The following is a 13,784-nucleotide window of genomic DNA, read 5'->3' on the forward strand; positions in this document are numbered from 1 at the left end:
ACGATGATGAGTATCGACTTATTATATTCAAATGAATTTAAAACAATTAGTTCATAATTATTTTCAAAACGATTCATGTCAAGCTTGCCAAGTCGAACCCGACACCGAATATCATCAAAATAATGATGAATATTCGAGACTCGTTCCTCAAATAAACAAATACTGTCTAAACGACCCTTTCAAACCAAAACGGGTTCAAACACCCATTTTTCAACACGTTTTATAATCTTTTTTCAAATTGTCAGAGCGCGCCTTAAACCGTTGACTGACCCGCGCCTAAACGGGCCATTTCTTTCCTGTTTTCACAACCAGGGGAGACCCCCTTGCATCGCCAACAGGCTCGCGCCTCATATGGCTGCCTGGTGCAGGGTCTGTTCCCCTTCCAGCATTAGTCTAGGACGACTAATCATATTTGCGTAACACCTTACTAAGACAAATGGATCACATTATGCACCATAAACCTAATACGGTAAATGGATGTTTAATTTCCATCTTGCATGCAAATCAACCATTAATCCAAATCGACATCTTATACTTGATAATTGGATTAAATCAACCGACTTAGAAAGCTCTCACATGTTAGGTTTAAATTATTGGATGCGCATTCATGCATTTAAACCGTTTTATCAACTTTTGCATTAAACCAACCATGATCGATCAGTAGAGGCCGCTACCGCGAGCGGTATTGGTTGTCTGATTAAAGGGCTTCCCAATACGTACCTTCACCTCTTACTCAGAAACTTTGGATAGTGGACGACCTTATCCATGGCTTACGAGATTCGTTTTAGAGATAGGATGCTAAAGAGGGAAGATTCCTTATCTTTAGTACCTATGTCAAACATTGCTTTGTGCTTCATTTGACCGAGGTATAAAGTGGATTCGAACAGGTTCCAAGCATCCCACAAATGCTTGGTGGCGACTCCGAACATCTCTAATCATTTCGAGACCCTTACCGAGATGAAACCGACCGATCTAAAACGATCTGGCCGAAAGCCTTTTTTTACGCCGCTGAGCGTGGCTTTCAAAAGACCGATGCACGTCCGCAGATCGACCGGGCTTGAAGATGGGTGGATGTCCACAGAATGTCACCTGCAAAATTAAAGTAAATTAGGTTGCGTCAAGCCGCGACAAGCCTTAATGAGGTCGTTTCAAGCATTTTTAAGCCCTAAAAGGGACTTTTCTCGCCATCTTTGGCCATTTCTTTTGAAACCTGTGGACAGCGGGCCGCCCACGGGGGCGCTTGGTGAAGGTCGAAAAAACAAGCGTTTGCATTTTGTAAGGAGTCGCCACCAATTTTTATGGGAAATTGGAACCGTTCGAATACCTCGTGTCATGTCAAGACACAAAGTAGTGACATGAACACTAAGCAATCGTTACCCTTAGCATTCTATGTCTAGAATGACTCTCGTGGATGCCAATGAACACGGGTGCTCACGGAGATCTGGAGTAAGGGGTGAGGGTACGTATTAGGAAGCTCTTTTGATCGAACACCTAATCCCGCCCGCCTCGATAGCGGCCTCTACTAATGATTAGGGAAGTTATTCGTACTTGATATATCGTCGGTTATATGCATGCAATGCAACATCCAAGTTTTAATCCTAGCATGTGAGAATTAACTAAGTCGGTTGACACGTAATTAGCAAACAATTGGGTCGAAGTTGGAATTTAATGTTGATTTACATGTGGAAACATACAAATGATAAAAGAAATACAATAATCATAAATCACAATAATGAAAATTACATTAATTACAACGGATAGGCGATTTATGTCGAAAATACCTTTAAAACGGATAGATTGAGAAAAAGAATAAAAGAATAAAAAGAAATAAATTAACGAACAGGAATTAGCGATATTACGGATATTATTTAGTTAATACGTGGACTAATTAAACTAGGTCAAGGCAGAAACGGAGTTCAGGGACAGAAATCATCTTGGAACAGCGTAGCGAGATCTGCGCCCTACGGAAGAGGCGCGGCGAGATTTTTGTCACATTCTGTTCAAGGGTGAGTTCTGGCTGTGAAGCCGGAACTGCAAATCGTTAATGTTAATTGGTAATTTTATGGATCGATTAAATTATTTACTCGGATGAAAGTGATTAATACTTTTATTACATGTCAATGATGGTCATAAAAGCGATAAACATGGATGAGACGGATGCAAACGGATTATTTACATGAAATTATGATGGAAACATTAATGAGTCCTCTGTTGAAATAAGTCAATTAGGCTAAATACGACGGATATACAACGAATATGCGAATAAGCATATGAAAATTATATCAATGACGAATTCCAGAAACTCAATATGAACAAATTGAATCTCTAAAACCCGGGTTTGAATTTAATGACGAAAACCCGCAAATATGATTTATAAGGGATTTAAGTCGGATTTGTGATAATTAAAACATATTAATGAATGATGAATTATGTGATATAATATACATGTGAATATTAAACTATTGTGATGAAGAATTAAAGAAAATAAACGAAACAAATAACAAACACACGAATTACAGAGGACGAAGAAGAAGAAAAGAAGCGAGGAAGCTGCGGCGGCCTCACGAAGAGGCGCGGCAGAAGGCTGCGCTCCTTCGAAGAGGCGCAGCGATTCTTTGCGTCTTTTCTCGACGTCTCTCTCGAAAATCCGCAAAAACGAGTCTTAAAGCACGGTTTTGGAAATCGTTTTAATGGTGTTTTCGACATAAATCTTACAACGATGATACGATAAATAAAATACAATAAATAAAAGAGGATTATACACCCTCGGACTTACATGTTGTGAAACGAGATGAACTAAGATATCGACTAGTGAATGCTCGACGCGAATGCAACGAGAGTGCCCTCGTAAGAGGAAAACGATTGATTAATTTAAGTTGATTGAGTGTAGTTGGTCAAATTGGTCGGTCATGCAAACGGAGAGGCTGGTACCCGGAAGGATCCGAGCTTACGTGGTCGGAAGTCCAAGCACGTAGGCGCCAATTAGTAAGAACAAAGTCTAGAATGCAAAGGGAGAAGAGAAGGGCGGACACTCGCGTGAGAAATATGAGGAACGAAGGCTCCTATTTATACTAATCACGCGGAGGAATAGGGTTTCGGAGACTCTTTGGAAGTGAATCTCGGAAAGATATGAAAAAAAAGATACGTAAGACATGCAAAGAAGGGCCTGGGAAGAGGAGCGGCGAGCCCTTTGCGTCTCTTGGAAGAGGCGCAAAGACTTGCTGCGTCTATTCCCAGGAGGTTTCCTCGTCGAAGAAAGATTTCGCGTTTGAGTTATGGTAGGACGGAAATAATTCGATTATCTTATGAATATTACGGGATATTATTTGCCAAAAGATAGAATTTATGAAATATGGAATAGAAATATCCGGAACATTCCGGAATATTCCGACTCGGGATTTAACGATTATCGAGAAAATGGAGACGGTTTTTGACCGGCCTCCGAATGTACTCTAATTACTGCCAAAACGACCGTATCGGGACGTAGATGACAACTAAGAGGTTGACATTTAATATTTGAGCAATCACTTGACGACAATCTTACGAACTGTCACAAATCGTTCCGCGAATCAAACATGCGGCCCAATCATCACCGGGTGGTTTGCGGGAGGTGCGAAATGAGGTATCTCTGAGCCCCCACTTTGACCGAGGCTTGGACAAGGCGAAAGTCAAAGTATAGCCATCAGTTCAATCGAAGATTACAACCTGACGACTATGGCGACGCGAGGCGGCTCAAGGGGTCCGAACCAAGGACATGTCGTCGGGAACATTTTAGAGTCTGTCGACTATCGGGGGGGTCGTTTAAAGTCCATTAGACTACGTAAGGAAACTCGCTTGACCATAAGAAGAAACCATACCCGAGATACCCCCGGGTGAAGCGGGATCGAAGACGCTTCGGCAAAACTCTTTGGTCTCGAAGATAACTTGGTGTCCGAAGGCATTAGGGTCACAGGGAACTTTGGCCGAACTCTGGGAAACAAGAAATACCGAAAGCAAGGGGACGTCGGTAGAAAGCTGCTGGGGAATCCGCTTGCGTTAGTCTCAAGCGAACTCTGGCAAAACTTGAGGTTGAATCTGCTTGCGTCGGTCTCAAACAAACTCTTCTTGGGAATATTTTGTCGACTAGGAACATCTAGATCGTCGTGGGAGAAATCTTGAGTGAGCGATCTTTGCAAAATACTCTGCATTTGGATATAATGATCTTGAGCAATACTTGCGCAAAATCTGCTTCTTATTTGGATAAAATGCGGGCGGAACGAAAGAAAATCATCGAAACGGACCAAAAAGAATATAATAGCGTTGAAGAAGAGGCGCACCAAAGATGGGCCCACAAATAACGAACTCATAACGAATTTTTGAAAATCCGTATGGAGGGAACACAAGGAAGAGGCGCAGCAAGAGCTGCGTCTCTTGGAAGAGCGCGGCCTGCTGCGTCTTTTCCCCAATTTGGCTATTTCGCGTAAAAACGCGAACTCGAAGGATTGTATTTCATTATTTGAAACACAATTCTTGCAATTTCTCTCTCAAATCTTCACCATTTCCGTCGAGGTTTGATCCAAAAGCTTGCATTAAACATGACTAATCGAGGTATGTGTTCCAATCTTGCATTAATCATCTACATTTGTTGAATTTTGAGCCGCGAAAACTAGGGTTTTCGACCCTTTTGATCGAAAATTTGGGGCTTTTCCCCCAAATGGATTTGCTATGCCAAATTGATGTTAGAAACGGATAGTAGGCAATGTTAGGAACATAACCATGTATTTGCTTCGAATTTTCATCGAGTTTTGAGCCCTTGAGTGAAATTGAGACGGTTTTACAGCTGAACCGTAAATTGCTTCGAAAATAGCCTTAGGAATGCCCATTGGCGATGAAATTTGGTATTTGGGATCCTTGGATGATGGGTAAACTTTATACCATCTCGAAATTTTGGTTTGTGACAACTTTTTCAGGACACCTTTCTAGGGCATAATCGCCGTTATGACGAAATGCTGCCGAATTTTCGACTTGAACCTGGAACTAGGCTTTGACTTGGACTTGACTTGACCCAATTTATCACATGAGTGATTGGGTTGGCGGGAATATGGCCAAAGATGGCATGGAAAGGGCAGTTTTCAGGGCTCTGAAGGCTCGAAAACTCCTTAACAAAGGCTTGTTGCAGGTGATGAGGCTTCTACTTCTGGGAGGACTCCCATGGAGATAGACGTCAGTACTGTTGAGGAGGCTTTAGAGTAGGCCTTCACCGCTGCGGTGATGGCCACTGGAGACGAGGCTCACGAGGAGGAGGCCGTCGAGGAGGAGGAGATCCGAGGAGACGGCCAACGTCGGCGAGGAGGTCGTCACCGAGAGGAGCTCTGCGTGGCCGAGACACTGGGAGAGTAGGCACCTCGTGTGGGCTGCAGAGGGTCACCTGTCCTACAGGACGGTGAAGAGCCTGGTAAATAGGAATTCACTACTCATTACATGTCCTCTTTCATTCTTTTAGTTCAAATTTCTTTCAAATTTCAGCCAAAACTAAAGATAGCTTTGTTTCAAATCATTATAGGAGGCCGGGAACATCAGGTCGTTCTCGGGTTACACGACAACGATGGAGCACTACGAGCGGTTGTCGGCGGAGGAGAGGGCTATGATCGAGCGTGGAGCGTTTGGTCCTCTGGTTCAGGTCTGGAGGGATATCGTGAAGAGGAAGTTGCGGGCTAACCTTAGCCTGGTCCGCGCTTTCTTGGACCGATTCTGGGATACGACTTCCACGTTTCACCTGCCTTTCGGTGAGGTGGGAGTCACTTTGGAGGATTATGGCATGATTTACAGTGTCCGCCGTGTGGGACCGAGGAGATGGTGTGGCCGGAGGCGCCATGAGGGCGGACTCGGCCGAGGCGAGGAGATTGATCGACTGGAACTTGTCGCCGAAAGGTTGTTGTAGTGCGGGTTTGGTACCCGTACCTACGTCCGAGACTACTTTGCGGGGAAGACCCCGACGCTGGTGACGATCGATGGGAGAGAGGCGCTCCTCCTCCTTGTACTGGTGAGCGAGAGGGCTCGCCTCGTGGCTTTGGTGGTTCTGTCTTCGATTTACCTCGGAGACAAGGGCGAGAGGCTATCGACGAAGCTTCTTCCCTTTCTTTCGACCGAGTTCCCTAGGGACGCCGGGACCGGGTCATCTTGCTGGTTTTTCGGTCCTCATCCGCTTCATGAGGGCCATGGTTCGTCCGTAGTTGATGGAGAAGGGGACTTCTCCGGCGGCCGTCGGACACGGACTCTTGTTGGAGGTATGAACCTTCCTTTAGACCAAGGTAAATTCCTTTCTTTATTAAATCACGAAAGATCGTCATTGATTATTCATTCTACGGGCGTGGGTGTACTCTTACTTCCCGAGTCTCGCCCCAAGAGGACGGAGCCGCCGGAGAAGGCCTATCCGTGGTGAGGGATTGGGTGATGTCCGGACGAAGAGCAAGCGCTCTTCGCACAATGTCTACCGGCGGGACGTGAACGCCCTTCACCGAGAAAGCGTGAGTATCCCACTCGTATTCATTTATATTTCTTATCCTTTGCCTTCACTTGATCATAGGAATGATCTTTGCCTTATCTTGTCGCAGTGGGTGCCCAGACCTTGGGCGGAGTACGTTGGAGCGCCTCCTTTTGTCGCTGAGGTCCTTCGACCTAGGAGCCCGAGTCGGCTTCTTGTTGTGGACGTCGATGGGTCTGTGTGGTATCCGGGCGAGCGTTTGGCTCGTCGGTGCTCTCGGAACGCGTTGACGGTTCCGTTGATCCTCCGAGGACGATGTTCGGGGAGCCTGCGAGGCCGAGAGGAGGCGGACCTGGCCGGTTCCGATGGGCGACGACCTTCTTCTCCCCCGGCGAGGACTACTCGGCGTTCCTTTACGGGGAGGTTGGCGTGCGGCCGTAGTGGTGAGTATCTTTTACTTTTCCTTGACTTGATTTTGAGAATTACGACGAAAGATCTTCGATTAATGAGAATTATTTGTCCTTGCAGGAGGTCGAGGCGGCGGGCATCGAGCCCCCCAGTACCCCGAGACTCTTGAGTACATCGACGCGACCGGGAGGACGACGATCTCCGAGCTGCGTGACTTTGACGTAGCGTGACGGATCTTTGGTCTAGACGATCGGCAAGCATCGATTCGGAGGGTGAGCCTCCACCTTATATACCTTTCGTGTAAGAACACATTTGATTGAACTTGTTCAATTTGCTGAGAATTTCTTTTGAAATGCGAGTCGCGCCATCTCGGTTCGTGGCACTATGGAGGGTGGCCAACCGGCTACGAGCTACCGCCATCGAGGCACTCGTCGGTGGTCGAGGTCGTCAGGTATGAACCTCATTTGATTTCTTTTGATTTTTGATTTTCAGTTTTGTTTGAATTGATTGACATGAGCCAATTTACTTGTTTATATTTGGCCGTGAGTCGGAGCGAGAGTTGACCCGTCTCGGGGAGACGGCTCGCTTGTTGAGGGAGCTCGAGTTTCGGGATGCCGAGATTGCTGCTCTTACGGCGAGGGTTCTTTGAGTTGGAGGGTGCCCACCGTAGTTTTGTGTAGTTTTGTACATTTGGACATCGATTTTGAACATTTTTGGACTTTGTTTGGGCGCAAGCCCCCGGTTGCTTGGACTTTGGACTTTGTTCGGGCGCAAGCCCCGATTGCTTGTACATTTGTTTCATTTGGTGTATATACGACGGCCCGAGTGCCTTTCTTTCTTTGGGTTGTGTTGCTTGTATCTGCAGAGTTAGTTCTTGAACAGGTTTGGTAGATAACGGTTTACGCCGTCATGCTGCCGAAATTTACATAGAAATCACGCAAAACATACATTTTATACATATGGCCTTTGACCAGCGCAAAATGAGTCTCGAAAGAGCACGAAAAAATGCAAAAATGCAAAAATTTTGTCGGAAATGACCGGACGGTAGGGAGGGTTACCCCCTAAAAAAAGAAAAAAGGGAAATCTGTAAGTGTAGAAATGAAATGTTGAAATGAAAACAAAAGGAAATTGTTTCCCAAAAAGAAAATGAAATTTACTTCCTAAAAAATAAAAAAAATGAAATTCATTTCCTAAGAATAAAAAGTTTGAGTGTCATGAAATGGCGATGGTGTCGATGTTGCCTCGTGCGTGCCCGCGAAAATAGGAAACTTGAAACATGGTAAACTGCTCGTATTTACCAAAATAAAATCCCGTAAGAATAGGAAATTATTCGTTATAGAATTAGGAAAGATCCAAACGCGGAAATCACAGAAGTGAGCTTGGGGAAGAGGCGCAGCATGAGCTGCGTCCCTTTGAAGAGGCGCAGCAGGCGCTGCGCCTGTTCCCAAGTTGGTCCGTTCTGGCGGATTTTTGGAAAAACGACAATTAGTATAAATAGAAGCGTCGACGAGGCGTTAATTCGCACAATTCTTCCGTCTCTTTCTCGTCTATTCACATAAAACTCTCGAAATAAATCTTCAAGAGAAAATTGTCATCATGAATACTTTGGAGATCCGTCTGAAGGAATGGACCAACGAGTTTTCGAATGTGGAGAAGCACGACATGGGTGCTTATAACCTTGGGTCTTTGTTGAGTTTGAAACTCATTAAGATTGTAAGACCGTTCTTGGATGCTTGCCTTGACTATTGGGACCCGAATTATCATGTTTTCGCGTTCCCAGGAGGTGACATTTGCCCATTTCCTCAAGAAATAGCTGCTATTGGTGGATGGGATCCTGAACATTTACCTGCCATTCCTTCCACTTCACAAGGGTATAAGAGCAAATTCAGAGACTTGCTTGGACTGACCAGACTTGAGGTGGATCTCCTAGTTACCCCGAAAGGCGTGAGAATGTTGGATTTTGTAGACCGATTCATTAACGGGGCCGACCCTCTTGTTTCCCATGTTGCCAGGAGGAGGGCATTTGGCTTTTGTTTTCTGCACGTGTATGTCTTCCAAGGACACGTTGATGAAGATTTGAGAGGTGATCCCCGTCTTTTGGGTCTTATTGAGCAAATGGAGCTGCAGAGCCCACTTGTTTATGCTTAGGGAGATCATCTTGGGTTTGGATAATAGGAAATCCAACCGCGATCTGCCGTTCTTGGGGAGTCCCGTCATTTTGCAGGTAAGAGACATCATTCCTTTTTTTCTTTTTTTTTTCGTTTTTTTTTTTTCGTTTTTTTTTTGTTTTTTTGTTGTTTGGTGTCTAATACCTGCTTTTGGTAGGTTTGGCTTATGGAACGACTCCGACTGCTCGAGCCCCCAGTTCATGCACTTTCCTATCATTCACGTATGATTGCGATGAGGACGCGGTTGTACATGGTGGACTTCACCCGGTCGTGACTATTGGAAGAACAAGTGAAGAATGATGATGGCCGTTGATTAGGTGGGTTGTACCGTGGTGGCACCTCAAGTCCGTCATCGGAGTGTCTTCTTTGGATCCCACTAGGTCCGTGCGCATTCCGGACTCGGAGTTCATGGTATGCATCATTCCGGAAAGATTGATGAGGCAAGTTTGGTGAAGCAGAGACGATCCCGAGGCTTGACACCGTCCCCAGATCGCTATGGCGCTTACTATAGAGAGCCGAAGAGAGTGGGCTATCAAAATGGGCCCAAAGAAACATGTGGTTCTTGAGTTTCTCCGCCAATGCTTTGTGGGTGTCGGATTCCTATCTGAGGTGGAGAAAGGCTGCGACTTCGGAAGAGCGCGAGAGACTAAGGAAACGCGAACCTGTTGACTACAAGGTGCGCGAGGGAGAGAAAGAGAAGGAGAAGCATCTGACAGAGGGAGAAGAAGAAGCCGGTTTTCAGGTCATTCACCCTTCGAAGAAATCAAAGACTACTCCTGTTGCGGAAATGGTGGTTGGCAAGAACGGAAGAGTCAGGCCTCGGGAAAGACCGTTGGTGATTAGGTCTGAAGTGGTGCAAGAGCGCCCGGCTCGAGGTCGTGACAAGAAATATGACAAGAGTGACAAGGGCAAGGGGAAGATGGAGGAATAGCCCGAGTCCTTATTTATTATTTGATTATTATTATTATTGTTGTCATAAAAAAGGAGGGATTTTTAGAATCCTAGCCTATTCTATTTTTATTATGTAACGTACTATTATTATTTAGAAATTGAATGGAATAAAAAAGGTTGATTGGTTATGAAACCGTTGTGATTTTCTTTTATTATTCTTGTCGAATTTCAAATGCAACGCAAATGTCCTTCTATTTACATTTTAGGTATAATGGGTTGAATCCTGTGAAGGATTGCCTACGTATTCACTTAAAAAAGCGAAATCAAACACTTGCGCGTAGTTCGAGTAAATGTAAAAGAATAATTGTTCGAAGCAAGAGCTTGTAATGAACATAGAAACTAAGCATGAGCTTTTGCTTGTTCTCAAGGTGCGAATTTAGTTTATTTGATGATATGAGGATGACAAATTTGTCAAAATGCAAGAGCATAGTGACACTTAGCTTATTTCATTTGGGCGGGGGCCGTTTATTTAGTGCCACAGGAGCGACACATGGGTTTACGCGAGGCGCGTGTGTGGTCCTATTCTAGGCATAGTATCGTTTCAGTTGGTCAAGGTTTGTGGGGTTTGAAAACTCATTCCCATCTAGGTCTGTGACTCTAACCGCACCCCCTGGGAGTATGGATTTTACTAGATATGGTCCGGCCCAATTAGGTTTGAATTTTCCCCTTGGGTCGACAGGTAAAAGAGCTCTAACCGATTTGAGTACTAAGTCTCCTTCTTTGATGTTTCTTGGCCTAACCCTTTTGTTGAAAGCTCGTTTGATACGTGCTTGATATGTTTGGACATTATGTAAGGCGCGTAGCCTACGTTCATCCAGGAGGATGAGTTCTTTGGCTTTCGAGTAGAATACGCAAGGATGGTATTTCTAGTTCGACTGGTTGTACGGCCTCCATGCCGTAGGTCAAATAGAAAGGAGTAGCCCCAGTGGGCGTTCTAACTGATGTACGGTACCTCCATAGGGCAAAAGGTATCTTGCTTGGCCAATCTCTGTAGTTGTCAGTCATTTTCTTGAGAATTGTGACAACATTCTTGTTTGCCGCCTCTACCGCGCCGTTAGTCTGTGGTCTATAGGGCGAAGAGTGGTGATGCTTAATCTTATATTTGGCTAGCAATTGCTTGGTTTCAGCTTGGAAGTGTGACCCATTATCACTAATGATCTCATGTGGGCAACCATATCGACAGATGATGTTGTTTTGTATGAATTTTGCCACATTTTTAGCCGTAAGCCCAGTGTAGGAAGCTGCTTCTACCCATTTGGTGAAGTAGTCAATTGCTACTAGAATGAAACAGTGACCTCCTGTTCCGGCTGGGGTTATCTTTCCGATTATGTCAATTCCCCATGCGGAAAATAGCCAAGGAGATGTCATCGTGTATAGCAACGAAGGAGGGACATGTTGTACATTCCCGAAGATTTGGCAATTGTGGCAATGTCTCACGTATTTGATGCAATCGGATTCCATTGTGGTCCAATAATACCCTAAACGTGTGATTTTCTTTGCCATCATAGGCCCACTCATGTGGGGACCGCATTCTCCGTCGTGGACTTCTTCCATCACCTTTCGTGCCTGTGAATGATCAAGGCAACGTAGGACTACACCAAGAGGTGTTCTTTTGTATAACTCTCCTTGCATCAGGATGTATTGGGAAGCTAATAGGCGTATAGCACGTTGTCCCCTTTTGTCCATATCCGGTGGATAGGTACCATTAAGCTTGAAATTCAGGATTTCTTGGAACCAGGGTTCCTGTGCGATTTCCTCTTCATTGGTGATTTGGTGGACATAAGCGGGTTCGACCGTCTGTTCGATACACAAGGGCATGTCTATCATGTGATCTGGCATATTTATCAAGGATGCAAGTTTCGCAAGAGCGTCTGCAAATTGATTTTCCTCCCGAAGTAGGTGTAAGTAGGTTACGTGATCAAAGAATTGAGCAACTTGGTCTATCCTAGCCTGATAGGGTGCGAGGCTTTCACTTCGGATTTTCCAAGATCCTGTAACTTGGTTGATGATTAGTGATGAGTCCCCATGTACTCGGAGGTTTTTAATGCCTAAGCTTACTGCCGCTTGTAGCCCAATGAGACAAGCTTCGTACTCTGCGGCGTTGTTTGTCACCTCGAAGTCGATTTTGACAGCAATCGGTGTATGCTCACCTTCAGGAGAAATGAGCAACACTCCTATTCCGAATCCTCTTAAATTTGATGCTCCATCAAAGTATAGATCCCAGGAGTCTACATCTGTTTGAAGTATATCCTCGTCGGGAAATGACCAAGTATCTATGGTTTGTGCGTCGTTGATGGGATTTTCTGCGAAGAATTCTGTAACACCCCCATACTCCAAGTGCCTTACCAGGACCACTCAGGTATGAAGACATCACCATCTCGGTCGCCCGAGGTATGATAATCAAATAGACAAAACAGAAACAACATTTATTATAAATAGTTTAATGAATAAATACAATCCTCAAAACCAAACCAAAGTACGATACAAGATTCTCAAATGACTGTTCTAACTGAAATGTAAAATAAACTAAGGCTACAGCGGAAGACTCTATCGTCACGTCGTGGCATCCCGGCCTATCCCAGCACTCATCTCAATACCGCTCAATATCTCGCTCACCATCCCCGAATGGATCACCGCAGTTTACAAAACAACACCGGGTCGCACTAATCACACAATCAATATAGATAACAATAATAAGATAATGAGGGCCGAATCACACACACACACACACACACCACCAACTCCCATCATCTCAATATCGATCGTCCACCTGGACCACCTACGCAAAGTGGGGGACCGCAGCCGTTCCCACCCAAGCCCCGCTCATCGTACGAGCGATAACCCTGTCCATTAATGTGCACATCCCCTTCCGTGGCGGGTTCCACGAAGGGCGAAACTAGGGCGTGAAGTCACTCCCGCAAGTGACCCCACTCAGCCGAGAACGCATCTCGAGAACCAATCAACAACAAACACAACCACAACCACAATCACAATACAATCATTATATGAAACAACCAAATACAACACATCACCAATATCCCATTATGGGACTAATACTGAGTAGGAAATCCAACCTGGAAGCACAACAAGCAGACGGTATCTACAGCTGTATCAAAACGGCTCCTCTACGAATCCTCCTCCTATCACATAACACGTAGGGACTACACATCACATACTACTCACAAAAACCCCCAATCCCTAAATTAGGGTTTAACCAAACTTAACAAAACATTATAAAAACTATATTAAAAGCTTACCCTCGACGCAAAGGAATCCAACGACCGAAAAACGACAAGAACCGACCGTATCGAACTCGGAATTGCTAAGAATGCGATTAGGAAGATGAAGTGGCTGCTTTCTCTCTTAAACGGGGTTTTAGGTTTTGTAAAAGTGAATTAAAACAATGACGAATATGTTTAAATACCTTAATCGCATAATTAACAAAACCCGAGAAAACTCCCCGTAAAAAATAGGACACTCGATCGAGTACCCCTTACTCGATCGAGTACTAAACTACTCGATCGAGTACCCAACAGTCGAAACTATTTTATTTCACAACTTGCCCATACTGACAGAGTAAGGGCTACTCGATAGAGTACCCCAAGACATATAAATACGGAGTATTACAGTCTTCCCTCCTTAAAAGGAACTTCGTCCCCGAAGTTCAAACCACTACTAAACAAAGGTACTCCCATAAGCCTCCCGACTCGAAGGTCATACAAAACACAACGTAAAGCATGATACTAACCCAACTTATCCCGACAAACATACCGACACACATATAAAAGGTGTAT

The sequence above is a fragment of the Silene latifolia genome, chromosome Y (genome assembly GCF_048544455.1).
Source record: "Silene latifolia isolate original U9 population chromosome Y, ASM4854445v1, whole genome shotgun sequence".
NCBI lineage: Eukaryota > Viridiplantae > Streptophyta > Magnoliopsida > Caryophyllales > Caryophyllaceae > Silene > Silene latifolia.